Source organism: Trachypithecus francoisi, unplaced genomic scaffold (genome assembly GCF_009764315.1).
Source record: "Trachypithecus francoisi isolate TF-2019V2 unplaced genomic scaffold, Tfra_2.0 Lachesis_group20, whole genome shotgun sequence".
Classification (NCBI taxonomy): Eukaryota; Metazoa; Chordata; class Mammalia; order Primates; family Cercopithecidae; genus Trachypithecus; species Trachypithecus francoisi.
In genome coordinates this window covers 32,378,958-32,405,759 of record NW_022681466.1, presented here as the reverse complement: position 1 = coordinate 32,405,759, position 26,802 = coordinate 32,378,958, and the positions used below count along the sequence as shown (strand labels likewise).

Here is a 26,802-nt window from a genome sequence, read left to right as displayed (position 1 = left end):
GCCATTGCTTCCCAAATTCAATAAGAAAACTGATACTGTGGGGAAGAAGGAGAAAAAAACATTAAATGTTCACCATTACATTCTTGATAGACACTGGACAATGTCCCCCACTCAATTCCAATCCAGTTCTAAGCTTATCAGCATAAAAGAAATGTACAAGCAACAAAACTCAGATAATGTGTCACCATTACCACTAACTGTGTAAAGTGCCTGAGGCATGGTCTCCAGGCATCACTGGGACATGGGGTTTAATAGTCACAACAAGTGGTGGTTCTGAGGCTGGGCAGCCTGTCCTGGCTGTAGGGAGAGGAGGATGCCAGGTGGGGCTCCAGGAAAGTAGTTGTGTGACCTTTGGACCTCCAAGGTCTCAAGTCACTTGGCCTCAAGGGGCTGCAGCATCTGTTGCCATAGCAACCTGGTGAGGATAAACGCCATCACGCTTCTGGTTAATAAGCATATACCAAGTACCTATTATGTCCCAGGTACTGGGGACACCAAGAGGAACACAATATGGTCTCCTGCAGTTAAGATCCTCATAGTAAGTGGGGGAGTCAGTGTAGGGAAATAATGATGGAGGCATGCTCAGGGGGTTCAGGAGGGAGGAAGGGGCACCCATCTGGGGACCCTCAGGAGTTTGTCAAAGGAAAGGTGCGTAGGGGTTAATATGTGCAAAAGTTGACAGGGAACCTGGTTGGTTAAGGAGCTGCTGGGGTCCCAGCTGCACTGAGCAGGGAATCCTGGCTGGCAGGGAATGGAGAGGTAGGCTCCATCACGCCCAACCTGGAGGTCACACTGAGGTGCCTGAGCAGGCAGCCACCAAACTTGGCATGACCAGAATCACATTTCAGAAAGATCCCTCTAAATGGATCAGAGAGGCACAGGAGCCCCCGGAGAGTTGCTGCTCTGCCAGGGACAGATGGGATAGGTGCCTGAAGCAGAGCATGGCAGTAGGTGCAGAGGACAGGGCGACCCAGCACTGGCAGGGCAGAGGCTGGCCAGATGTGTGGGAGATGGGGCCCGGGCTGAAGCCTCAGGTATGGCTTGAGCAACTGGGCACCATTACCCAGGAAGGGACAAGGGTCAGTGGGGCAGCCTGGGATCTTAGCCTAGCAGCCCCGCCTACTCACACTGCCCTACTTCTCACCCACAGGAAGCAGAAATCTTTCCAAGGAGCTCAGCCTAGTGCCCAAACACAAGGGAGGAAAGGAGTAGGAGAGCAGAGTAGATCCCAGCAGGGGCTGCAGGCACTGCTCATGCCTCAAGAATGAAAATTCAAGCAGCAGGAAGGGATGGTTGTGAGTAAATCTGTAAAGATATGGCCCACGGGTCAAAGCCCAGGCTTTATAGCCACACCTGTTCAGATCCTAGCTCTGTCACTGGCTGTGTGCCCATGGACAGGTTCCTTAACCCTTCTGTTTCTTCATCAGAAAAAATGGGCCTAATAACAGCTGGGTCAGCCTGAAGGTGAAATGAGATAAAGCAAAGGAAGTGCTCAGCCCAGTACACAGGCTTAGGGACTGCTTAGCTACCATCTTATCAACCTTGTTATAAACAATAACATCATCCCGGATAGAAAGCAGGTGTAGAACATTCCCTCATATCTTTCAACACCAAGGAGGCAGGAAATAGAGCTTTTTAACGCTTCCCAAACAAGCGCGGGTGCACGCATTGACTACTTGCTGAGGAGGAGACGGGGGAAGGTGTCTCAGGACGCAACACCCCAGCCTCACTGGAGCAACTGGCGGCAGATACTGGCGGCTCTTAGCTGTTCCTTCTACTTGATGGAGGGTGACTTTGCAAGTAACAAGGCTCTCTAGTAATGCTCCATAAAACTATGAATTTACTTTGAGAGCACCAAGTCTAATTACCTTGCCAAGACTCTCTGCATTTTTAAGAACCATTCCCCCTCCCCCGCCCCAAACTCTTGATCCTAAGGACTCTTGTTAGCAATACTTGGTGTCGTTCTTGTTTCGCCTGTTGCCGTGGCAACAAAGCAGTGTTTACCAGCCTTTCCAAGCTCGTACATCTTTATTAGCACCCGGATCCCATGAGGAGCAGGAAGCAGTGCAGAGGTTTAAAGAGCATTAATCCCCTTAAGCTTTGCAAACCTCTCTAGTTAGGGAGCCCATAAAGGGGCAGGGAGGGAGAGGAGAATTGAGGTCTCTGCCATTTTCAGGGCCCTCCTAGAATCGTTAAGCCTACATGAAGGACCAGACTGAAACAACTTATCTCTCTGGAGCTTCGCTTTAAATTTCTTCTGCTCTTGAAAGAGACAAACTTGTGGGCTGCCTTTGCCTCACAAGAAAAGTCGGCCACCCATCCATCACAGAAGGGCTGCCGGCTCTTTCCTCACCGCCTCTCTGACCACACTGCTCTCTCGCGATAAACACAGGACTTTCAAAAACAACCGGTTATCTCTTGGCCAGGAGGAGCGACGGCCACAAAGGCACACGAGCTGGGCTGCCCGTGCACCCTCCTGTCTGCCCCTCTGCGATGAGAATCGAAGGATGATTCTGAGCCGAGATAGATTTCCAGTCTATTTCAAAAGAAAAAAACCGACCTCAGAAAGCTGCTCAAGAAAGCACCCCCATCTCCTTAGCCTCAGCCTGTCTTGGAAGATTTTTCAAACTCAACACCAGGGCAGAAGTGGGAAAGGAGGGAGAAGAACGGGATTCTTAACATCATTGAAAAGCAGTTCAATGTCCCAATCCCCCTCCCACCAAATAAACGTGTCTTTCATCTTTCATCCCAGCCTAGAAAATCAAAACCTGGCTAGGGGTCCAGGAAGACCTGTGGCTGAATTTTGAAAAATTGCGTGAATGAAAGATGATACTAACATTCATTCTGCCTTCTCAAACAGCTTTCAGTTTGGGGAGATTTTGCACTGGTCGAGCCTTGGCATCCCTCATGGTCCCTAGTCTAGGGCTCTGTGCCCATGAGCCTAGTCCAATCAGGACTACTCAACTGAAGCACTGAGCCCTTACGAGTCTGGCCTTGGGGGGGCTCATGCTCTAGCTGCGGGGACGGACAGCCAAAGGCTGCATTTCCAACACTGCGGTTTCTGATCCCACTTTTGAACAGGCCAGGCATCTCTCATTATTCCCAGTGGTGCCAACATTCCCAAAACAACAACAAAAAATTCTGAAGTCACTGGAACCCTTTTTCTTCTTTTGGTGGGGTAAAGAGTTCATTCAAAGACCAGTATCAGCCTCTCAGAAGTCTCCCAGCCCACGCCACGTCAGCCCTACAAAGCTTGGTTCTTCCACTCTGTGAATTCTAGGGGCAGTCATTTCTGGGTGGTATATGTTTATGTCCCCACTTATTTTCTAAAAATACTGAAGTGTCTTATAAAGCTTAAGCACATATAAAACTGGACATTAAGAACATGAATCAAAGCTGTAAAAGATGACCAGTCACAGAAAGAAGAGACCAACGGTACCCCATGCTGGGGCTCAGAGAGGGTTGAGTGAAGCTCAGAAGCCAGAGAATCACCTTCCAGTTGTGGAAAAACTTCAAACATAAGTTTGAACCAGAGGAAGCTTGCCAGACTGTCTCTAACCAAGCAAGCCGTTGCTGGGCAATAGGGATTAAAAAAGACACTCAGGAATCAAGAAAGCCCATGAGCCAAGACCTCCGGGGACGGAGGCAGGGCGGGGACGGCGACACCTAGTGTCTGGCCCTGCTACTTCAGGCCTAGGCTAGAGCGTGCCAGGAGGTGGAAGACCCAGGGGCTGGATGCAGCAGGGCAGTGAGTGGGGGGCTGGGTTGGGGAGGGCTGGCTGGTCACCATGCTCGGAGACAAGAAGCAGGCAGAAAGCCAAGCTCAGTTCCCAGGACTCTCTCAGGAAGGGAGTCAGGAATTACAGACCAGTGAACATCACTCTGAACTTTAATTAGACCGAGGCAACTCCCCCATGGTTTATGTGGGTTACCCTGTCCCGTTAGCAGTAAAAAACCTCTCGACCAGATGGCCTGAGGGTCTAGTGAGGAAGTGGTGGGACAGCGCCCAGGTGTGTGGTCAGTCCTGGGGCAGAAGCAGGAGAGACCTGCTGAAGGTCACATGAGCTGGGTCCTTGAGCCCCAGGACAAGGGGCTGTAGGTCCAGGGCATTCTCTGTTCCAGAAAACCCCTCTATGCAGCAAGTGGAGTAGGAGGCAACCTTTTGGAGCTGAGGGATCCAGGGAAGCTGGGCTATTGGTCTGGAGCGAGTAGTCCAGCCAGGAGGAGACAGGTTGGGTGGGCACAGGCAGGGCTTGACGTCTTCCTAAGCTGCTTTTCCTACAGGAGTGGTCAGCATATAAAATTACCTCTAGTCAATCCTTACCCCAAGCAAAGGACACCATTGTTTCCAGCTTTCACGCCCGTGATCTTTTTAAATCCCTTCCTTCCCACCTTTAGAACCCAGTGAGAAGCCTCATAAGCAAATGGCCAACTGGGATACATCTTGTTATTAACCTCAACACCTGCATTTGAAAGCTAAGACTTCAGCAGCAGGTGGGGGAAGGGCGGTGGGGCATGGCAGGGCAGGAAGAGGGGGGTGTGAGAATACCAGTATGTGTACATGCATGACCCCATGGGTGCACCTGGGGCTCGGCAGATGTCAGGCAGCAACTGGCACATGTCAGGCACCTGATTCTACCCTTGCCTGAACAGCAATTTCCAATCCAACAGTGACCTCATCCCAGACGGTGGCCTATGTGCCTTCTCCACCTACCTGAACCTACCTCTCCACCTACAGACCTCTGCCCTCCCTCCCAGCAGCAATCCCTGGGGCTCACACCAAGCCAGGGGTCTGTGTCCAAGCTGATTCTCCAGCCCAGGTGAGTCCAGTGAGGACCTATCCACACAGGAAGAATTCAGGATGGAGTCAGGGCAGGTTCAGCCCCTGATCTGGAAACCTTATTTAGCCCAAGACATAATATTGGCTCCTTTTGTCCCCTATCCATTTACCTCCCGGCACTGAAATAAGGGGACTTTGATTCCCTCCCAGTTCATGGCTTCATTCAGGAAGCTCCACAGAAGTAGGCCATTATGTGAGTTCTAAGCCACTTTGAATAAACCAACACAATTCCTTTCAAAAAAGCACCGGGGGAAGGTCATTCATGTGAATAATAACCATTCTTTCTCTTTAATCATTAAAATAAATAAATTCAAATTGCATCTTCAAAGAACACCCCATCCCCCCATCAATTCCTACTCTTGAGTTTAATAGAAAAATGGCTCCTGAAAAATTCTCCTGTGAAGTGAGGCTGGGGTGGAAGACGCCAGCACAGTGCTCTCATTCAGAACACTCTCGAAAGCGGACTGAATCAGGCCCTAGACAGAGGGTTACGTGTGTGCCTCTGTGTGTTGGTCTTGGATGTGCAAACTGTCTAACCCTGCTCTGAGTTTCCCTAGGAAAAGGAAAAACGTCCTGAACCTCGACTCTTCCCCAGGCTGAAAATCTCTTAACATTTTCCAGCCCGGCTTCAAAGCTGACAGAGAGAAAAAGACAAGGGGAAATGGGTATTAAGAAAACGGAGAGCTCATTTGGATTTTTGCTTCACTTTTGATTCTGTCCCAACAATTACTTTCGGAAAAGAAAAGGTAAAAAGAGGCAAAACAAAAACAAAAGGAAAAGAGACATCATGTTCTCTCCCTGTGACCCCCCAAATCCAAACCTTGCTATTTTAAACAATGAAAAGCACGGTGTGTGAGGAACAGCTTGCATACAGCTGAAGCCGGCATTATTTACTTCAGGTTTCCTATACTAACTCAACTTTTACTTCTTAAGCACTTTTGTTAACAAAGGAGAAGAACAAGGCCCAAACGGGGGTGCCTGTCAAGGAGATCTGTGCTTGCAGCGATCCTGGAGTTCGCCTGGGATGCTGTCCTCCCCTGGCTAGCTGCAATAACGCCTTGCCAACCACTGCTTCCTGCTGCCAGCCGGAGCCACCAAACCCAAGCTCTAAGAACAGCTCTGCAAGCCCCCACTCCCGTGCACTGATAGCACTTAAAAGGAGCGTTTGTCTTCGGCAGCTATTCTCAATCCTATTGAGATTTCTAATTGGCTCAGAAAAGACTGCATTCACTGACAACTAAGGTGGGGATGGGGTGGTGGGAGGAGGCAGGCAGGCTGGCTTCCCCCAGTTCAGGAGAGACCACAGCCCGTGAAGCTGCTGCTCCTGCTCCAGCATCAACCCTCCTCCAAATGCTTGGATGCATGTCCAGGGTCTCAACGGACCTCCCTGCACCCAGAGGTTGCTCCAAAAAGGGCCCATCTCCAAGCCTCTCTTGAACTCCTTTCTCTACTCAGCAAGGCCTTGGGCATCAAGCTAAGATCTCTGCCAACTGCTGATGCCTTGCCCCTGAGTACAAACGCAGGAGCCCACGTAGCGGTCAAGGAGCTATCGTCAAACAGGATTCCTGGGTTTATATCCCCATCTCCACCTCCTACTGTTGTGTGACCTTGGTCAGGTTACTTAACCTCTCCCAGTATCAATCACCCATTAGGTAAATGGAGTGGCTAGACTGTAAACATTAAATGTGAGGATGGATGAAAAAGCCTCCGCAGTGCCTACAATGACTATTCTCATCATTCATCCATTCACTCAAAACATTAGATTCACCTAGGTTCTAATTTTCAAAGCTGAATGGTACTATAGCTGAGGATAGGGTGAACGTGAGGTAGAAAGGACAGCAAAGAGCTCTCACAACAGCAGGGTCATGGTAGTGAGCAACTACCAGAAACGGAGGGAAAACAGCATCCTTTCTCCACTCGACCACAACTTTAGTTGCCGGACAGCAGCCCATTTGTTGCAACTAAACCCATTTGTTGCCAAAAAAAAAAAAAAAAGGGCAGCGGGGAGGTGGGCTTGTTTTCCCAAAGCATAAACCCCTCTAGGGCAGGCACCAAGCCCACATAACTGACCAAGTGTTAGATGGCGCCATGCACAGTTAGTTGCTTAATATATACTCATTAACAATTCTGTTGGCCGGGGCCCTGGTGGCTCACACCTGTAATCCTAGCACTTTGGGAGGCCCAGATGGGAGAATCTGGGCAACATAGTGAGACCAGCCTGGGCAACATAGTGAGACCGAGCCTTTTAAAAAACAAACAAACAAATAAATAAAACAATTCTGTCTTTGGAAAAGTCAAAAGTTTGGTGTCTATGTGTGCAGGCAATGTCCAGGGCTTGAGAGAATAACTACTGTAAAGTCCAAAGAGCTTTTCAGTGGGAGATGATTTTTTTTTTGGCGGTGGAGGGAAGGGGTAAAGAAACAGTGAGAAGTAAGGGGCGAAGAGGCGAACACACACAAAAATTGCCGAGTGTCTAAACGCTGCTCATTAAAAGCACTTCTTCCCTGGGGTTATCCGGGCTGACTCCGAATGGCCATCTGACCCAGGAAACTCCAGGACTTTGCTTCATGAAGTGGAGTTTGAGAGCAAACACTCTCCCTCTGCATGCCCCCCCACCTGCTCCCAGCCCCCAACACCAAACTTATCCAGCCCTAGTGTTTACAGCTCACTACACCACAAATCTTTATTTCCTGTCACCCACTGGCCCGAGCTATCCCCACTCCCTGTTTCTCCCAGACAAGTTAATAAGACGGAAGGCTCCCTAGAGGCCCGGAGCCGGCGAACATTATCACTTGGAAGCAAGGCAGAAATCCTGACACATCGGAAATGACTTCAAGCCTATTAATTACCCTTTCTTCTTTGGCAGATCTTTTTAAAGAAAGCTTGACAAATTGAAAGGAAGGCTATCACTGTCTCTCCGCCCCAATTAAGCCCCCACTCCCATCCCAATAACACAAATCTGATTTCTGTGTTTTTTTTTTTAAACCAATTAATATGTCAGAGCTGCACCCACCCCAGGAAGGCCCACCTATAATCTGCATGGACAGGGATACAAAGGGTAAGCCCCTCTGTACAGGTTAAGCCCTTGAAATCGGAGAGACCCAGGGGGCTGTAAGAAGAAGGGAGTGGTCAGCGCTTTGGACCCCAGAGTTGGTCTTCCTAGGACATTCACAGTGAGCCCAAACCCCTCTACACACACTGGGAGGAGGATGCCACGATGGGTACTAAAGAGCGTCCACATCTATGGGATCTCTCTTCCCTGTTGGGGTGGATGCAATGATGCTTTGATTCTTGGATGCAACATCATTCACAAAACACTCTGGATGAACTGCAACAGAAAAGCACAGGGGACCCTGAATGCTAGAAAAACTGGAGTGTTTAGGCACCAAACCACCACCCTTTCTGCAAGTTTCATTGTCTACCACACCGACAATAAAATCTACTCAGGGTTCGCCTGAAACAATCCTTTCCTTAGACAGGTTTATGCAAAAACAATTGGGTAGGTTATGTTAATTCTCCAGAGACATGTTTGCGTGTGTGTGTGCCTGTGTGTGTGTATGTGTGTGTGTGTGTACTTTTTGTCTATGCAACTACTAAACATCACCAAAACCAAATGGATCCCAATGGGAATTTCAAACAGAACAACTGATTTTCTTCTTCAAATGTGTTCCTTCCACCAAAGCAGTCCCCATACTATTGAATAGCACTACCATCCCTCAAGAGCTCAACCCAAGAACCTAGAGTTCACTCTAATTTTTCTCTCTCCCCTCACCTCATAACCCATTTCCAATCCATCAGAATCTACCACATCTTATCTCCAAATATATATTTTAAATCCCACTACCTCTCCCCACTGTACAACCCTTACCCAAGACGCCATCAGCTCTGCCCTGAACTTCTGCAACAAACTTCGACTGGCCACCCTACTTTCAAACATGCATTCCTGTCCTTCCTTAATTCAGGAGCCACTGGGATCTTTCTAGAGCATCAGTTATATGCCTCTGCCCTTCTGACCTCCTTCTCAGGGTTCCCATTTGCCTTGCCTGGCTCACAAATCATTCACCATGCAGCCCTCGTCTACCTCTCTCAGTCATCTCTACCACTGTCTCTCTTGGAGACCCCAGGCCTCCACCTGTCCTACCAACACATCAGTTCCTTCCCATGCCAGGTCCTGCACACTTGCTGTTGTCTGCTCCTTGGAATGCCTTTCTCACAGTTCTCTGCCTCCCAATTCCAATGCCTACTCCTCAGGGAGGCCACTCCCAGCTACCCACCTAAACAGAGTAGGCGCAGGCCCCCTCGCCAACAGCTCCCTATTTTCTCTTCTTCTTGGCCCTCAGCAGTACCTGAAATCGTGTGATGTATGTTCCTTCTTCCCACAGAACATGAGCTCAGGAGGCCTGGGATTTGGCCTGCCTTGTTTCCTGCAGTACTGCCAGAACTAGCATTGCACCTGGAACATGGAAGGGCCCAGGACACAGTGGCTATGGGGCGAGAGCATGAAGCCCCAGAGCCTCAAGCACAGATGTACCTCTCCTGAGGCAGGGGGGTTCACTCTGCCCCACAGCGGGAGGCTGCAGCCTGGCCACCCTGGGAAACCCACATGGACGGATCAGCACCCACTCCCAGAAATGCCAATCACTTCAAGCTGGCATCCACCCACAGCCTGAACGGCCCTGGCAACCCAGGAGAGGCCGTTATCACCATGCCACGCAGCCTTCCAAGGGCATTCTTGGATTTGAATCTCCATGCCTAGGTTTGATAAAGGCAAGGCCACCCACCAGAGCCCTATTTTTCTGGTGTAGTTTTTACCCTATCTCATTTTAAACTCAAACAAAATCTTTACGCCATTACCCAGGAAATCATCATTAAATCATTTGTTCATTTTTTTATTAGCGTCACAGTAATTAAAGAGAATCATATTTCAGAAATCTTCAGCTGCACTTATCAAAACCCACCCTCCAACCAATCAATTAGTATTACAATAACCGCAGTCCCTTGTTGCCGCTGCTATTAGCATTTTGATTGAATGTCTGTTGAAAAGTGACTGGTGACAGAAGATTGTGTTCAGAAAGTAATGTTTCTTTATTCGTTACCACCGAACCTTGTCTGGTTGTCTCCAGTCTCGGCTCAAAAGAGACAAGACAGTTTCCAAAAGCAGTCATTTTGGTGGTGGATTATATTTTCATGAGGTGCGTGATAAATTGGGCATAATTGCCCCAGAATCGCCAGTTACACACAGCGGCCTCCCGCTGACTGTGGCCTTCGCACCCAGCAGCTGCCCCTCGGCTGTCGAGCCCTGACGGGATGATAAGTGTCCCTTCTGCTGCCTCCCCTCCCCCACCCCAATAATCTAGGACAATAAATACCAGGTCTTCACAAATGGCACTTCAGGCGACTCAGATGTAGTAACGCCTGTGCCAGATAAGCCGGTGGCCGCTGTTATTCCCATGAAAGATCATCATCATTATGCACCCCCTTCTCTGCCAGGCACTCGGGAAACCTGTTATTCTAACATTCAGACTTATGTTCTCCAGTCGTCATCATAATAATAAAAGCACCAGTCAGTGCAGAGATGGGTTAACAAGCTCCATTATGGGGAGAGAATGGCTGTCTTCTCCAAGTCATAGGAATTAAAGACAAGAGTTCATTAAGTCACAATACTAGAATTTCAACAACCTGCTACTTCAGACAGCTCTATTTACTGGTCCCCTCCATCAGTGATGCCCTTTGTGGATAAAGGGAGATCTCTAGACAAATAAACACACGGAAGTTTCCATCTTTGGTCAGTCGATTGTCACAGCTGCTGCAACTAAAGGGGGTTCTGCTTTGATGTGTCTGGAACAGAACAAGGTGGGATTCAGGGGTGGGGATGTCTGGAGTTGAGAAGGGCATGTGCTCCTAGCTGTAAATATGGTAGCCGGTTCACTGCTATCCATCTGTCCGGTCCATCCATCCATCCAGTTCCAATCCATAGCAAAGGACATGTGGGAGTTCCATCTTCAGTGCAGATAACCTTTGCCTAAAGAATCTTTGTCTGTTCAATTCACTCACCGCCCACCCCACGGTCCACTAGGCAATAGTGAAGAGGCACTTACGAGGTTGCATTACGAGGTTGCATTAATGCTCTACTTAAAAAAGGGGGGGGGGGGCTCCAGAATTCAGAGGGGGGAAAACGTGCTATACAGTTCCTTTGAAAATCTTTCCTTTCTCTAAACTCAAGTCTCCTTCTCTGCCCCAACCTCCCCCACCAAACATGCTTGTTTCTCCACTGGCTGCCAGCCAAGATTTTATAATAGTGTCAGGTAGCAATTTCATTTTTAAAATGCTCTTATCAAGGATTTAAGGTGAAAGATAAGAACAGCACAGTAAATCATCATAAAGGAGTGTAGTATGAGGCATAGTATTTTACAAATCAAAACAGTTAACAAAATGAAAAGGCAAGGACAGGAAAACAAAGTGAGTTTAAGCATCCTTTGAAAGGGGGAGGGTAGAGGCCAAATTAAATAGAAAGATCATCCTTCAGATTTCCAAGCTCCCTTTGGTAATGGTCTCGGCATATTTGCTAAGAATTGCATGAACAGTCCAATTTCCATTTTAAAATAGGATGTTTTTAGAAGGCATATATATTGTCAAACCATTACACACATTTAACTGGGGGCTTTCATCGAAGTCATCTGACCTGCAAGCATGTGTTGCTAATATCACTGCTTTATTATTTATCAAATCAATCTCTTCATGGAATGACTAATAACACAACCCCAGCTGCTCTCCTCTTCCCACCCCAGCTGCTACTGCCCTGGCAGCAGCAAGATTCGCTGGGCTACCTGCAGCGCCCTACCCCTTGCATTTTGCTAAAGAACCTTATAAAGAAAAGAAAAAAGGGGATGAACCCAGGAGGTGCCATTTCTGATTCAAACCACTTTGTTTCTGGAAGCCACTTATCCTACCCAGGAAAAGTGAACAACGCTACTAATGATCGGGCCAGGGTACTAGGCCTTATCAGGGGATTTTAATTAGTCCCACACTAAAGAGGCCATAAACCTAAAATAAAGCAAAATAAAACAGGGGCAGGTGTCTACTTTCCTATTTTGATCCTTTATAGTGTTTTTGATTCCAGTTTATTTTTTGAAACCAACCGAGGACCAGCGGTGCGGTGGCTCACGCCTGTAATCCCAGCACTTTGGGAGGCCGAGGTGGCTGAATCACGAGGTCAGGAGATGAGACCATCCTGGCTAACACGGTGAAACCCTGTCTCTACTAAAAATACAAAAAATTAGCCTGGCGTGGTGGCGGGCGCCTGTAGTCCCAGCTACTTGGGAGGCTGAGGCAGGAGAATGGTGTGAACCCAGGAGGTAGAGTTTGCAGTGAGCCGAGATCATGCCACTGCACTCCAGCCTTGGCGACAGAGCGAGACTCTGGCTCAAAAAAAAAAAAAAAAGAAAGAAACCAACCGAGGGCCACGTTCAATTCAAATGTGCCTTGCACCCTCCTACCCACACACAAACACACTCACAGGCACACACACTCTGCAAGCAACGCTCACACGCACATACGCACAACACACACAGAGCTGGGATGCGACCCCAAAGTGACAACACAGCCTTTCATTCCTGAAAATCGTCATTAAGATGTTGTTTATTCTAACTTTTTATATATGCTCACCAATCTCTCTGGGGCCTACCTGCATATTCACAATAAATAAAAACATGTAATTAGATTATTTCCTCTTTGCCAAGGAATGATTCAATTGTCCATTAAAAGCTAGAGTTCTAAAAATTACATAAAGGGAAATTATTAGGTATTGTTGATACACATATCTCTGCTGTAAAACATATGGGCAAAATACAAAGCTTCTTTTGTAAATCTTACCCATTTTTTAAAAGGTAAGACAGTGTAGGGGAGGGAGCAAATTAAACCATAATTTTCAAACTACGTTTCCTCATTGTCACTCAGAAAAATTGCCAGGTGTTTCCAGAGTAGTTTATACATAAATATACTAGCTGAATCAGGAAAACTCTTTCCAGAGCAAATGAATCAACTTAATTAAAAGAAGACTTAAGACGCCAAAACTAGTGATTTTGGAAGTGGGGGGGAAATTTAGAACTCGATCTGTAAGCACACACCTCTCTCTACCTGGCCTCTGGGGGAGAAGTGCGTACATACTTTAAACACTGCAGCAGACCCCTGGCTAAAGCCTGCCCTCCCTCCAGCCCTCCAGGGCAGCAACCAGGCCGCATGGGTCCAAGGAGGACTGATGCTTTGGATTCAAACCAATACTTTCAGTCCTTCTTCTAAATCAGCTGTTAAGAACAGCTGCGACAACACTAAAGGCACTTTTCCCCCCTCTTAAGCCAGCAAGAAAAAACTCTCATTAGTTTGCTGGGTTCTTTCCTTGGGTGCCGGAAAAACAGTGTTCCCAAACCATCTCTTTAGGTCTCCAAGGCCCTCTTCAGAAGACAGGTGTAGCTCCTACATGCCTCTCCAGACAGGGCTTCCGCACCTCCGTTTTGTTAGAGCAAAGGAAGTTGAGATGGGAAGTGTGAGTAGGAACCATTCTCAGTTTTCAGGCAAATGAGGACAGAGACCAAGATGAGTGCCCACCTTCTTGTCACAGATTAATGGTATTTGCTGGGCAAAGGGGACATAGGAGGAGAGTGGAAGACGCAGATAAGAATCAAATAATCAAGCAAATAACAGTCATTAAGAACTCAGAAGTGCCACAAATGAAAATTACAAGAAGTCATGGGCACAGGCAATGGATGGAGCTGGCCTAGTCACCCATGAAGGGCCCCACATGAAGGAGGCATCCCCCCTCCCAGGGCTTAACACCAGGACACGTACCAGACTGCCCAGACACAGACCAGGCTCAAAGACCTGGTCCAAGTCAGCAGCGCTGCCTTTTTAAAGGGTTTTAAAGCTGGAAGGCTCCTTGAAGGTCATGTGACCCGGGGGTGCCCAGCCCTGACTACACATTAGCATCAGCTGGAAAATGTTAAAAATAACCAACGCCAGGGCTCCATCTTTGAGTCTCACTTAATGGGTATGGGGTGGGACTGAGGCATCAGGACATCTTAAAAACTCCCCAGCGGATTTTAATGTACAGCCAGGGTGGAAACCATCAATCTAATCCCAACATCTAACGTGACATCAATCAGTCATCATACAGAGTGTCCAGTGCTAGACTGTGGGATAAATGATCTCAGCCAGACTTTCCTAACCAACCCTGTCTCTACATGAGAAAATCAAAGTTGGCCACAGAGTTAAGCAGCTCTTCGGTTGTCAGTGAAATCTACATTCCAACTAGAAGAACCTAAGGGAAGAGATGAACTTTGGGGAAGGTCCCGTCTCTGCTTTATTGTGCAACGGTGTTGAAACACATTTATGACCTTCTACTAAGGAAATATTTCCGACGGGCTCCTTGGGTCACCACCATTCCCACTCAGTGAACACCAAGCAGCGGGGAGGCAAGTGGGAGGGAGCCCAAGGCTGGTGAGAGAGACACAAAACACGGCCCACCGTTGCTCCTGTGTGTATTCTGGGTCCTGAATAGATGATGTCACCGCCAGCGGCAGTGGAAAGCAGAGTCATGAATCATCCATGAGCCAGCCCAGCCCTCCAAGATAATAAATCGGATGTCAGCATTGCGTACGCACATTGCAGATTTGGTGCAGAAGCGCTGGCTTTGCCTAGGGTGCTAGAACACAGGCACCAATGCTGGACACGTTCAAGGGGAAGAAGGCGCTTTCAATTATTTCCTGATACCAAGATGGGTGGCAAGTTGAGGGAAAAATTTCAAATGCGTAGGGAGTGCTCAAAGGTGTACAACTTTGATCACTTTAAAATCATGGCAGCGATTTTTATACACTACTGGGTTTGCTAACCATACTAGAGGATTAAGAGAAGCACATCCACATGAGTGCTATAATGATCAATTACTACTGTGCCCACCGGCATCCTCACAACTGGAGACCTGTAGGTGTTGCCATTTTGACCTCCAACTGCATTAATTTAGCTTAAAAATTCACTCCAGGATTGAATCTGGCAAATGATCCTGCCTGACAGGGCTTCTGGGACAACATAAAGAAATCAAGAAGTCTGTTTGGCAGCTTTGAAGTTCAGTGTTGTCTTGCTGTTTTTTTTTTTTTTTTTTTTTTCAGGATAGAAAGGGAGTCAGGTATATAGGGATGCCAGGGTGCACGTTGTCATACACATGAGCTCTCCTGATTTCCTTCTTTTTCTTCCTTCCTTTCTTTTTCTGGATTATTGCCCTGAATTGCCAAGTTGAACGAACCAGCTAGAAACACCGCTCTAATGAGTATGGTTTGTGTCGCTGGAGCTGGGAATTCTGACAACTCGTAACTGTACTGGTTATTCCTTGGCGTATAAAGAAATGACTGAGCCCTGGAGGCCACTAAATTAAAATTTAAACTTCAGACTTCTTCAAGTGTCTCTCTCTCTCTCTGTCTACCAAAACATATCTTTAACATCCTTAGGTCAATTTCAAGGTCTCAGGTAAATTAGACTCTGGCAAGGTGTGAACCAGCTCAGGCTTCGGGGGCTGTGTTCTCAGTTGCAATGAAAGGTCTTTTCTCTAACTTGTCTTGCACATCATTTTGCTGAGGGGGGTTGTGACTAGGAAGGCACAGAGCAAGAAGGATAAGTCTGACCACCAGGACTGCAGGCCAGTAGTGAGCAAGGGGACATACTGGGCAGGAAGCTCTACTTTGCCCTATTATTTTCCTAGGGCTGCTGTAACAAGCTACCACAAACGGGGGTGCTTAAAACAACAGAAACGTATTCTCAGTTTTGAAAGCTAGAAATCTGAAATCCAGGTCTTGGCAAGGCCATGCCCTCTTGAAAGCTCAGGCGAAAATCTGTTTCAGGCTCTTCTCTTAGCTTCTGGTATGGTCAGCAATCCTTGGCTTGCAGCCACACTGCCCCGTCCCTGCCTCTGAGGTCATGTGGCCATTTCCCTGTGTCTCTCTCTTCACATGTTCCTTCTTATAAGGACTGTGGTCAGATCAGTTCACTCCACTAAGACCTCCTCTTAACCCGATTACACCTCCAAAGACCCTCTTTCTAAATAAGGTCACATTCTGAGATACTTCAACTTATCTTTCGGGGGTTAGGACTTCTTTTGGGGTATCTTTTAGGGATCAGGACTTCAATTTGTTTTTGGAGGACAAAATTCAGCCCATAACACCCTTCAAGGTGGAAAACTTGACAGCATCTGCCAGCAGCTATCTAGGATGTTAACACTCTCTCCAATCAGCAAGCCTGAGCCTCCATTCCCAAAGTAATGACAGTCACAGTACTCTTAGTAGTAAAATAACAATAATTAATATGATAATGATGAAGTTAACATTTACAGATAGCCTTCCAAGCATCAGATGTTTCACACAGATGAACTATCTCACTTAAACTTCCCAAGTCCATGGGTTAATAACATTAACACCATTTAATAGATGAGAAAACTGAGGTTCAGAGAGATTTAGTAACTTGTCCAGGGTCACACAGCAATTGATTAGTGCTTGCTCTGGAAAGTGAGTCCTGCAGTGTGAATCTAGACCTAAGCTCTTATCCCTTTGCCACACGGCCTAGACACTTCACAAGCATCATTAACCAGGTGTTGCCTTGACTCCTAAGCTATAAACACTGGGAATGCAGAGGAAGATTCTGCATTTGCCACGCTGTGTAAGGTCCCCACATGTTTACTAGTCATAACTGGGGGTAGAAAAATGCTTTTAACTTTTTAAAAACTTGAATTACGAAGCACTTTGAACTCCTGGGATGGAGGACCTCCCTGTTCCGGCCCTCCTCCCCTCTGGTCTTGGATGAACTGGCGCAAACCAGGCTCCTTTTCAGACCAGGGCCACTCTGGCTATTCTAATAATAGCACGTTGTCTGGGAAGAGCAGAAACTACTAAGAAAATCCTCATCTATCCATCAGATCATCTGTTTATGGAAACAAAAAGACAGAGGAGACTCAGAGGTGAAGGATGCTCAGCTGCATTGAATCACATCTTGCTGGTTTGGAACTCCTAGGTGTCCCTGGCGGGACAGAAAACTCAGATGAGGCAGTGCCCACACCTCGCCCAACAAATATTAACCCCACAGTTACAACCAACTTTAAAAACATTTTATGTGCATGCCAGGAAGAAGGCAAACAATAGTTATTGTGGTAGGGTGCTAGGATGGAGTAATTTTTTTTTTTTTTTGAGCGTCCCACTCTGTCACCCAGGCTAGAGTACAGTGGCATGATCTCAGCTCACTGCAACCTCTGCCTCTGGGTTCAAGCGATTCTCCTGCCTCAGCCTCCCGAGTAGCTGGGATCACAGGCACGTGCCATCATGCCTGGCTAATTTTTGTATTTTCAGTAGAGACGGAGTTTTACCATGTTGGCCAGGCTGGTCTTGAACTCCTGGCCTCGAGTGATCCACCCGCCTTGGCCTCCCAAAGTGCTGGGATTACAGGCATGAGCCACTGAGCCCGGCTGGTAAATTTTTTTTCTTTCAAAAAGTCTCTTTCATGTTGTTCTATTGCTGCATTGACAATTTAAACTGGAATAAATTTTAAAAGCTCACACTAAAGAAGTAAATGAATAGGTAATAAGTACACAAGGTACAAAAATTCAAAATGTAAATGAGTATATAATAGAAAGATTTCATTTTTCTATCTCAGGTCACTTAATTCTCTTCCCCATAAAAAAGGAGCCAACACTTTTTCATGTATGTACATCTGCATATGATATGCACAAGTGCATAAAACATATTTGAGTGTTTACTCTGGCCAGAGACTGTTCCAAACCCTTTATTCTCATTAAATGGCGTAAGCCTCAGGCTAACCCAATGTCCTATTTTATAGATAAGGAATCTGAGTCACAGAGAGGATAAGAAAGTTGCCCAAGATCACACAGCTGTTACGTCACAGAGCTTAGATCTGTCTCGCTTCAGAGCGTGTGATCGTAACCAATATGCACTTCTAACTCCTTGTTACCAATTTTGCAGGTATCCTTTCAAAGATACTCCATGCACATGCGAGCATATGTGTGTGTGCAAAGCAGAGGAAAAAACAACCACAAAAGGGTTTTATTTTTCAAGACTGGGGTCCCCAAAACTCAAACACAGATTTTAGTTTGTTTGCCTAAAGAAGTTAAGCAGGTGATTTCACTTAAGGGGGAAGGGGAAGAACCCAGGCTGCCCCGCACTCGCCACTTGCGGTGGGCACTATGCAAGTGGAGTCATTTAACTCCTACAGAGCGGGTATGTTACCTTAGCAAGAGAGCAAAACATCTGTAACTTGCCTGAGATCACGCCCAAGGGAAAGCTGGGATCTGAAACCGAGTATGACCAACTCTAAAACTCAAGCTCTTTGCAGCATACCATGCTGATACACAGATACAGACGGGAGAGCGTATACCCTCTGATCCACAAACTGAAAACAGAAGCTCAAGTCCGGAGGTGCACAATAACCGGGACCCCTCTAGGAATCTTAAGTGCCAACGGGGAGGCAGCCCTCTCCAGCCCACCCAGGGCTTGCAACGACCCCTGGCCCGCTCTCCAGCCACTGGCAGTGCCGTGATGCTAAGAAAGGGGGTGCTTTTAATCAAGCTGCCATGTTAAAGACTCCCTTCTCTTCAGACCTCCACACTCTGCCCTCACCGAGATCTTAAACCATGTTGTGAGAGTCACAGGCTGGGCCTCTATGGGAAGAGGACCAAACAAAAGATTCATTGTCCCTCTCTACAAAAAAACCACACTGGGTCAATGAAGTTGCTGACCCTGAGCCCACTCCCTTTCTGCTTCTGTGGGCCATAGCAGGGGGAGGCAGGAAGACCTATTAGGTCACCACCCTTTTGGTGCCAGGGCTTTTATTCCAAAGGAAAGAAGTTTAAGATTTATATTTTGGCCAAAAAAGCACAGCTCATCCCGGTACCAAATTCCCACTGGCTTTGCAAGTTCCCTCTTGCCCTGGGCACCCTGTCCCCCAGCCCTGTTGCTAGGAAGTTGAGGGCTTTGTATTACTCTGTGTCTCCAAAGAAAAGCAGGTGAACAGAAACCAAGCTACTGTGTTGATTAGTATCTCAAGAGACAGCGCCGGAATGGGCGCTTCCGGAATTGAGTTAGCTCAGGGAAAATAAAAAATAAAAAAAATAAAGCACACTCCTTGCTTTCCTGTCAGAAATAAAATTAAGGTCTCGGATCGATGTTGCCAGATTCTACAGGAATCTTTAATGGCCTCCTCTACATGTTTTCAAATTCACATTCCCCTTCAACCCTACCCTTCTAATTGGTTATTTGCGAGGTCATGTTTGCACCAATTTCTCAGGAAGGCTAATGGTGTTTATTTAACGAGAAAATAAAATGTGCAGACAGCTCCAGGGCTGGTCTCTGAAAGATGGCAAATGGTGGGCTGACTCTTTATCCCACCCCCTTCCTTTGCCCTCCATCGCTGCAAGGTTACAGGGCCTGGGGATACAGCCCTGCAAGGGAGTGAAGAGGCGGGTGTGCCCCTCACGGTGGGCATGCAGCATCCCCACCCCCTCACACAGTCCCAGCTTTAGAATGAGCCCAGCTGGAGGCACAGAACCCTGGGTTCGGAGAATCTGGCAGAGAGGCAATGGCTGTCCTCTTATTGTCACTGTTGGACTGGGTGATTCCTCCTTGTTCTAACTCAAGTGTGCCCAACTTCGAGGCTACACAGAACTCTTTTCCAGCAGAATCTCTTTAAGTACCCAAAGGCAGCAATGCATGACCACATCACAGCTCTCTGCTCCCCTCAAGGCCTCTTTACCCAAGCTGGACCAGAGGAGACCCAATCATATTGAGTTTCTACCCCATTCTCACCATTCTCTCCTAGATTCCTGTTGGTCAATGTCTTTCTTAAACAGTTGCCCCCCCAACTCACCCTCCGCCACCCGACAATGGTCCACTCTGGAAAGAGAACTGGATTTTCATCTAACCCCATCTAGGACCCTGAATGTACATAAGAGAACCCAGCTGGCATGTTACATCACACTACAGACTAAACTGAAAGCTCTGGGAGGCCAGGAACCCTGGCTGTTGGTGGTGGTCTATGACAGACTGTCCGCTTTCTTGTCAAGTGGTTTCTAATCCTGGTGCAGAAATAGGATCAATACCAATACCGACCAACTGTTGGTTTACAGGCTTCCCATAAACCCCTTAACACATCTCAGACTTGGGGGAGGGTTTGATGCGTCCTTAGCACCATCAGCAATTAGTAAAAAGATAACAGCAGATTTGAGAGGTGGGGAAAATACTACCGGTAAAATTCCAGTAGGGAAGACAAGCAGCAAATCCTGCTCCAGATTCCAACCAAGGGCAGCATGGGAGCCAATCTTTTGCAGGCTGCCCTCCTGTCACACCAGTGAAAATGTCATCACCAGCTGTGATTCTACACATCCTTATCATACTTTCGACTCCCTCCAACAACTCTTCTCTTAGACTGTGCGCTTTCCGGCCAGAGGGTCTGATCGTTTTTGTCAAACACACTTCTTTCTCCATCCTACAAAGTCACATCTACAGCTTATACAGTCCCAACATTCTTCCCTAGGTAAATAAAGTCAGAATGGTAGACTCTCATTAGGAAGGACATGCATACATTATGTCTGACATGCCACACCTACAAGTGAAGCAATGCTTTAAATTATTAAAATGTAACCTATACCTTTGTGAAACTCCTTTTCTATGCCCCCCTTTTATTTTTTTTTTTGAGAAATAGACACCAATAAACAAATAATTACAGTGCAATTCTTAAGCATCTTTATACATCGTACATAAAAGTGTCAATCTGGACTTCAGAGGTCATTTCAAAAGTGAGTGTCTGGCAGGTATTCAAGATGTTAAGGGCTGTTTTTCCTCCTTAGGAAAGCATTATCTTCTATCACAGCTTAAGTTACATCTTACTGGCACCATTTAAATAAATAAACTGATTACGCAAATTACAAAGACCTTAAACTTCGGCCAACTGCTTTTTGGGACAGAGAATGAGCAAGCTCCAGGAAGAACCCAAGCTCTCAGGCCACCTGCCTGGATGCTCCTCCCTCTGGCTGGATCCCCTACCACTGCGCCTTTCCAGCCCAGGAACTGGGATAAACCGCAGCCACTGTGGGAAAGGACCCTCTCAGTCCAAGAGGCCTGCCACTAATGGTGCTCGCTGGGGCTCACAAAACCATCCCACCTGCTTCCAGGGGGTCTCAGGGCTGTTATTCCTCTCCAAAGACATTAGCATTGCATTTAATAAGCAACTGCTAACTGCTGGGAGAAGAGTCATCCATCACAGGAATCTTTATTTCTCTCCCAGTGTCTCCTGTTCCTTTGCCTCTGGCAATGTTCCAGGGCAAGCAGGCCTGCTGGGTAATGAAGGCCACAGGGATGTCCTCTGCCAGAAACCACTCTCTCACCAGGCTATGGGATTAGCTTCAGAGACTCCTCACCTGCTTTCAACTAGGCCTCAACCATCCCGATCTTCCCTGGAGGAACCCAGCTGTGCAGGGCTCAGGAACCCAGGGTCCTGAAATTGGAGGGAAGGACAGCTGAGGTTCCTCTACAGTGACCCTCACAACGGGGAGGGTTCCCTTCCCCCATAAGGAGGTGCGTGTGAGATTATTTCAGCAAGCAACATGCCCGCATTCCACTTTCTCCATCAGGGCTGAGGTTGTGGGGACACTGGAGAGACAGCTGGCCACTGCACCCTTCCCCCTCCCTCCCGCTGGCTGTCTATGGCCTCCTGCCAACAACAGAACAAACTAGAAGGACAGCACCTTGTTGCCTCTTCCCTCCCTGTCCCTCCCCTCCAGCCCCACCTTGGGATCAATACTTAATGCCTTGCGTCCAAGATCTTATCTGACTTTTACAAGGATAAAGCAACAAACTTCCCCCTCCTAATGATTAAATCCATTGACGATCAGCCCAGTGTTTTCCTGACCACTTCTAACAACTTTTAGAGAGCAAATGAAGTGACTGAGAAAATTGGAAAGCCACCATTCTCCTCTCCCCCTAGGCACAAATCATTGTATGGAAGGCCAGGAAATGAAGTGAGGGACAGGGCCAAGGGAGGCATCCAGGTTTTTGTTTTATTTTTTTGTGAGACAGAATTTCACTCTTGTTGCCCAGGCTGGAGTGCAATGGCGCAATCTTGGCTCACTGCAACCTCCGCCTCCTGGATTCAAGAGATTCTCCGGCCTCAGCCTCCTGGGTAGCTGGGATTTCAGGAGGCACCCGCTACCACACCCGGCTCATTTTTGTATTTTTAGTAGAGACGGGGTTTCACCATGTTGGCCAGGCTGGTCTTGAATTCCTGACCTCAGGTGATCCACCCGCCTCGGCCTCCCAAAGTGCTGGGATTACAGGTGTGAGCCACCGCACCGGCTGGCATCCAGGTTTTAGCTATAGCTCTGCTCCTTGTCTGGCTGCAGGAATCTGTTGTGCAATATTCCAAACTTACGTGCCTTAGTTTCTTCAAGTGGAAATGGAGGAGCATGGTCATCCAGCAAGAAGGCTGGTGTGGAGAAGGACACAAAATGGGGAACTACTAAACCCTTAAAATGACCAACTCCTCTGCTTTAACCAGTTGCCTTGCACAATGCTTGCAGAGTGTAAGAGCCTGAGCTCCGGGTCAGACAGGCTGGGTTTATGTCCAAGCTCTGCTTTGACCAGTGTGCGACTCTGGGCAGCTCGGTTCACCTATGGCTGTTTGTCATCAAGATTCAATGGTAGGGGCCAGCACTGTGCTAAGCACTTGGTGTGTAAGTGCTCAGAAAGTGTTGGCTGTTTCTATCAAGATTGCTAACATGGCCTGCTTAGAAAACAACAGAATTCCCCACACCATCACAGTGGGTGCTGTGTCAGGATGCTTAGATCCCCTTCAGGAATGAAGGACCTCTTTCCCAGCTGCTGGGAGTGCTGCTGGAAGACAGTCCCCAGCTGGAAGTTCCCTCCAGGATTTCCCCAGGGAAAGCCCAGGTCACATCAGCCTCACGGGGTGAGCTGTACCTGATGACAGGCCAGCGTGCAGGCATCAAGGATGCCACTCCCACCCCAGCTGGAGACCCCTGAAGGAGCACCCCATTGCAGAAGGGCATCTCAAGTCAGTTTCTGCCTCTGCCCTCTCCTGATCAAGAGCACTTCTGGATAAGCCTCCTACTTGCTAATCCCTTCCTAGAGTTGCTTCCCAGGGAACCCAAGCTGCAAGAACTGCTCGCTCCCTCCCTACTCACACAAATAGCAAAGGAATTCATCTTGAACATTCTCACAGTTAAAAAGCTAAAGGCCAGAAACATACTTCAGGTCCTGGGGCTCATCAATCCCAGGTCTCTTATTTTTTAGAGGAAGAACCTGAGATGCTCAGAGAGTTAGGGAACATGCCCCAGGAAAAATGTCATGGGAGCAGCAGAAGCTGGAGGAAGGCCCACCTGTAAGGAGAAAGGTGAGAGCCCCCACATCTCCAGGGTTCCACCCACTGGGAGTCACAGACTGAATGCGGGACCCTCTTCCTGCCTGCAGGGTGGAAGACATACATTGCAGGAGGCTCATTCTCTCCTAGGTCTTGGGTTCTCTCCTGTGGCGCTAGTAAGGCCCAGGCTGGTGCTCCTGTGGATTGGAGATACAAGCTGCCGCCATGCAGATGGAACTGAGGGCACCCCTGCCCCAACAAAGACCAATGGGGAGCAGTGACAGGAGGTGACCAGTGGGAGCAAAGAGTGCAAATTCTGCTCTGACCTGTGGCTCCTAACATCAAGTGGAGACCGAAAGGGCCCCGGGAGCCTGGCCCACCTGACGCTCATCAGATGTTAAGCCCAGTTCCCCGTGGTTATCCCTGAGCAGCAAATGTCACACAGCTCATGTCACACAGCTCCAAGGACACACAGGTAGCTGTCAAAATTCCTGGGGTAAGGATGACTTGAGGCCCCAGGCCGCCCCACAGGGCTGGGCTAGGAGTCTGAGGACAAGTGCTAGGCATGTGCTGTGACAGCACCTCTGGGTCCATGGTCTGGGCCTTTTTAAGAAGTTAGCAGGAGGCGGCACCAGCCAGGGAGATGTCCTCAACTTCTGCCACTACAGCACTTTCCTCTTGATAAGATCATGGACAGCAGGAACGGAGGAGGTGAAGGTAAGGTTGGGGCAAGGTGGCTGCATGAGGATTTTATTTCCTTGTGCTTATCACCTGATTCCAAATGCACACTCCATCAGGCCACAGATGTGGGGCTGGCTCACTCCACATATATGGTCTGTGCCTCTGCCGTGACATGTTCTTCTTTTTAAAAAACAATTTTTTTTTTCACTCCCTTAAATGTTCTAAATGCAGTGAAGTATTACACCAGCTTTAGCATCCAGTTCAAAGAGAAATGCCTCCTCAGGTATCTTGAGGGGGTGGAACATGGGTATGGGCCGGTGCTCCCAACAACACAGAAACAACACCGCGGAGTGGGAGGGCGCTGGATGAGAGCGAGGGCAGTGGGATGGCGGCTCTTTCCTGCTGAGGTTTCCTGGCATGTATCCCCCCTCCACAGGCTGCAGCCCCTCAGGACAGCTTCTCAATCATCTTTGAAGAGGAGGCCCTGCCTTTCCTCTAGTTCTGGGCTCCACACATTTTAGAGTTGGTCCTGCCCCTACTGCAGGCATCTTCAGCTCTGGCAGGTCCCAGGGTGCTAGCAGAGGTCCTGGCTTGGCTGGGGGCAGGAGTGTGCATGCACCAAGGCCCTGCCCATGCTCCTTCCTGCCAGTGCCCACCAGGACTCCTGGAGAGCCAACAATGATGTCCCAAAGCCACTCTGAGCAGCGGGCCCTCCAACAGACCGTCCTCCACCTCACAACGGGCAACACACTCTTCCCGTGCCCATCCCAGATGAACTGCCACCCCATCTCTGCGGCCCAGCACCTTCCTTTCTCCCTTTTGGAAAAAGGGAAGAGGCTTCACCCACAGCAACAGGGATCTGGTTAAAAATAGAGAACTTTTCCTGGCACATCCTCTGGGCCTCCACCCAGAAGTCCAAAGTCCTGCGTTTCAATCCCACCTCTGCCATGACCAGCCCTCTCCCTGCCCGGCTCTGAGAGTTAATGAGACGATACCAGTGTGAGTCCCCATCATAGGGCTTGACACACAGCAGATCAAAAAATACTTTCATTGATGTTCAAAATGAAAGGGCAACAATATCACCTGGGGGCAACTCTGGAATCTCCCAGGATTATGAATTCTAACACTGAACACCAGGTGCCAAATTCAAATGGGCATCACCCACCCTGAAAATAAATAGCTGGCAGTGCTCTTTTTAACAAACGCAATACCATCTGGACACAGCAGAGAAAGAGCAGAATTTGAAATCAATAGTCCTGAGACCCTGCTCAGCTATGGGTCTCTCAGTTGCCTCCTCTGAGCCTTGGTTATTTTGCCAACCAGATGGAGGTGATGATAATGCTACTAATAAGAGCTAAGATTTATGCACAACTGACTAGATGCTTGGCATTACACTCTCCAAGCAATCCTGTGAGGAGGTTCTACGATTACCCCCATCCCACAGATGAATAAACTGAGGCATAAAGAAGTTAAGTGAGTTTTTCCTAATGTCACAATAACCCTCCAGGGGCTGCTGCGAAGGTCACATTAGGAGATGCATCCGCAAGTCGGGCTTGGAAACCATAAAGCTAGATCGACAGAATGTGGATGACGATGGAGGATAATCCTGAATTACCCACCACAGGCACCAACTCTATCTCACTCTCTGGGCTCTCACTCCCCAGCAATGCAGTGGACAAAGCCGATCATTCCACACCTGCAAGCCCCTCCTTTCTCTCCCTGCTTCTCCACTGCTCCCCACCCTCCAGCCCCTGCCATCTCTTCCCTCCATAAATACCACTTGACACCACTGTTGTGCACCCAATGCTCAACTCTCCCATTCTGAGGATGCTGTAGAGGGATGCATTCGAAGCCAGATTACCAGGCGCACTCAGGATATCCCCCTCCTTCTCCCAGCCCCTCCAGCAACAATTCCCACTCCACTCATTCTTGCCTTTCACTCACTCTGCCTTCTCCAAACAGGAAAGACATACAGTCAGCGCTGGGTAACTGCTTCTAATCACAGGTGACAGCAGGAATGTAAACAACACAGGAAACATCTAAATGCAATCCAAGTGGCAAGGAAACGCTGCTCACTCCCAGGCTCCCTCCCTCAAGGGCACCAGCACACCATTTCCTGCCACCCCCTTAGGCAGCTCTGCTTATTAACACCCTGTTAATAGGAACCCCAGAAACCTGAGCTTCCGGAGAACAGAACGCCAAGTCATCACCTCCTTTGGCTCTGCTACCTCCAGGGAGGACTTTCCTAGATGCCTCCAACTTTTCTGTTTAAAGCAATAAATTTAATGTGTTCTTTTTGGGGAAGGAAGAGACTAAGGGCAGGGCCAGAGACCCTTTTGAGAATTTGTCCAAACCTAGGGATCTTCACCCAAGAAAAGTATAAACATACAACATTTTGCATGTCATTTCAGAGGTTCAGGGACTCCAGGTTAAGACCCGTTTTTTGTAAAGTGGACAGGACAGAGGCAGCACAGGGGAAAATACAATTAAGTGCAGATGCCCTCTATACATTCCAGAGGCCCCACGGGGCATTCCCAAGGCTGTAATCGCTACATACCCAATGAACCTACAAAGTTTTATTTTGATTTTTTCGCTCTTTAGATTGACAGTCTGCTCCTAAAGAATCTCCTTCAATGCAAATTGATAACTCAATTGAGTCACTGCTGTGAATAATTCCCCTTGGATCGCTCAGTGCCAAGGTTAGCCAGGGACCAAGAAAGGCGGGATTAGAGAGGTATATCTGAATGTGTGTGCTGGGGATGACTGCATAACTAAACAGGAGTTCCCAGGCCAGAAGGAAATGGCTTTCCAACTATCCAGTTCTGGAACTCTTCGTGCTACTGGAACCCTCCGTGAATAAAGAT

At 48.1% G+C, this 26,802-nt stretch overlaps 1 protein-coding gene across 9 annotated transcripts in view; it reads right to left on the bottom strand.

Annotated features, from left to right (window-relative positions):
- Window positions 1–26,802, bottom strand: part of MSI2 (musashi RNA binding protein 2) — a 429,302-nt gene that overhangs the window by 129,848 nt on the left and 272,652 nt on the right. The gene's annotated exons all lie outside the window — the stretch shown is intronic.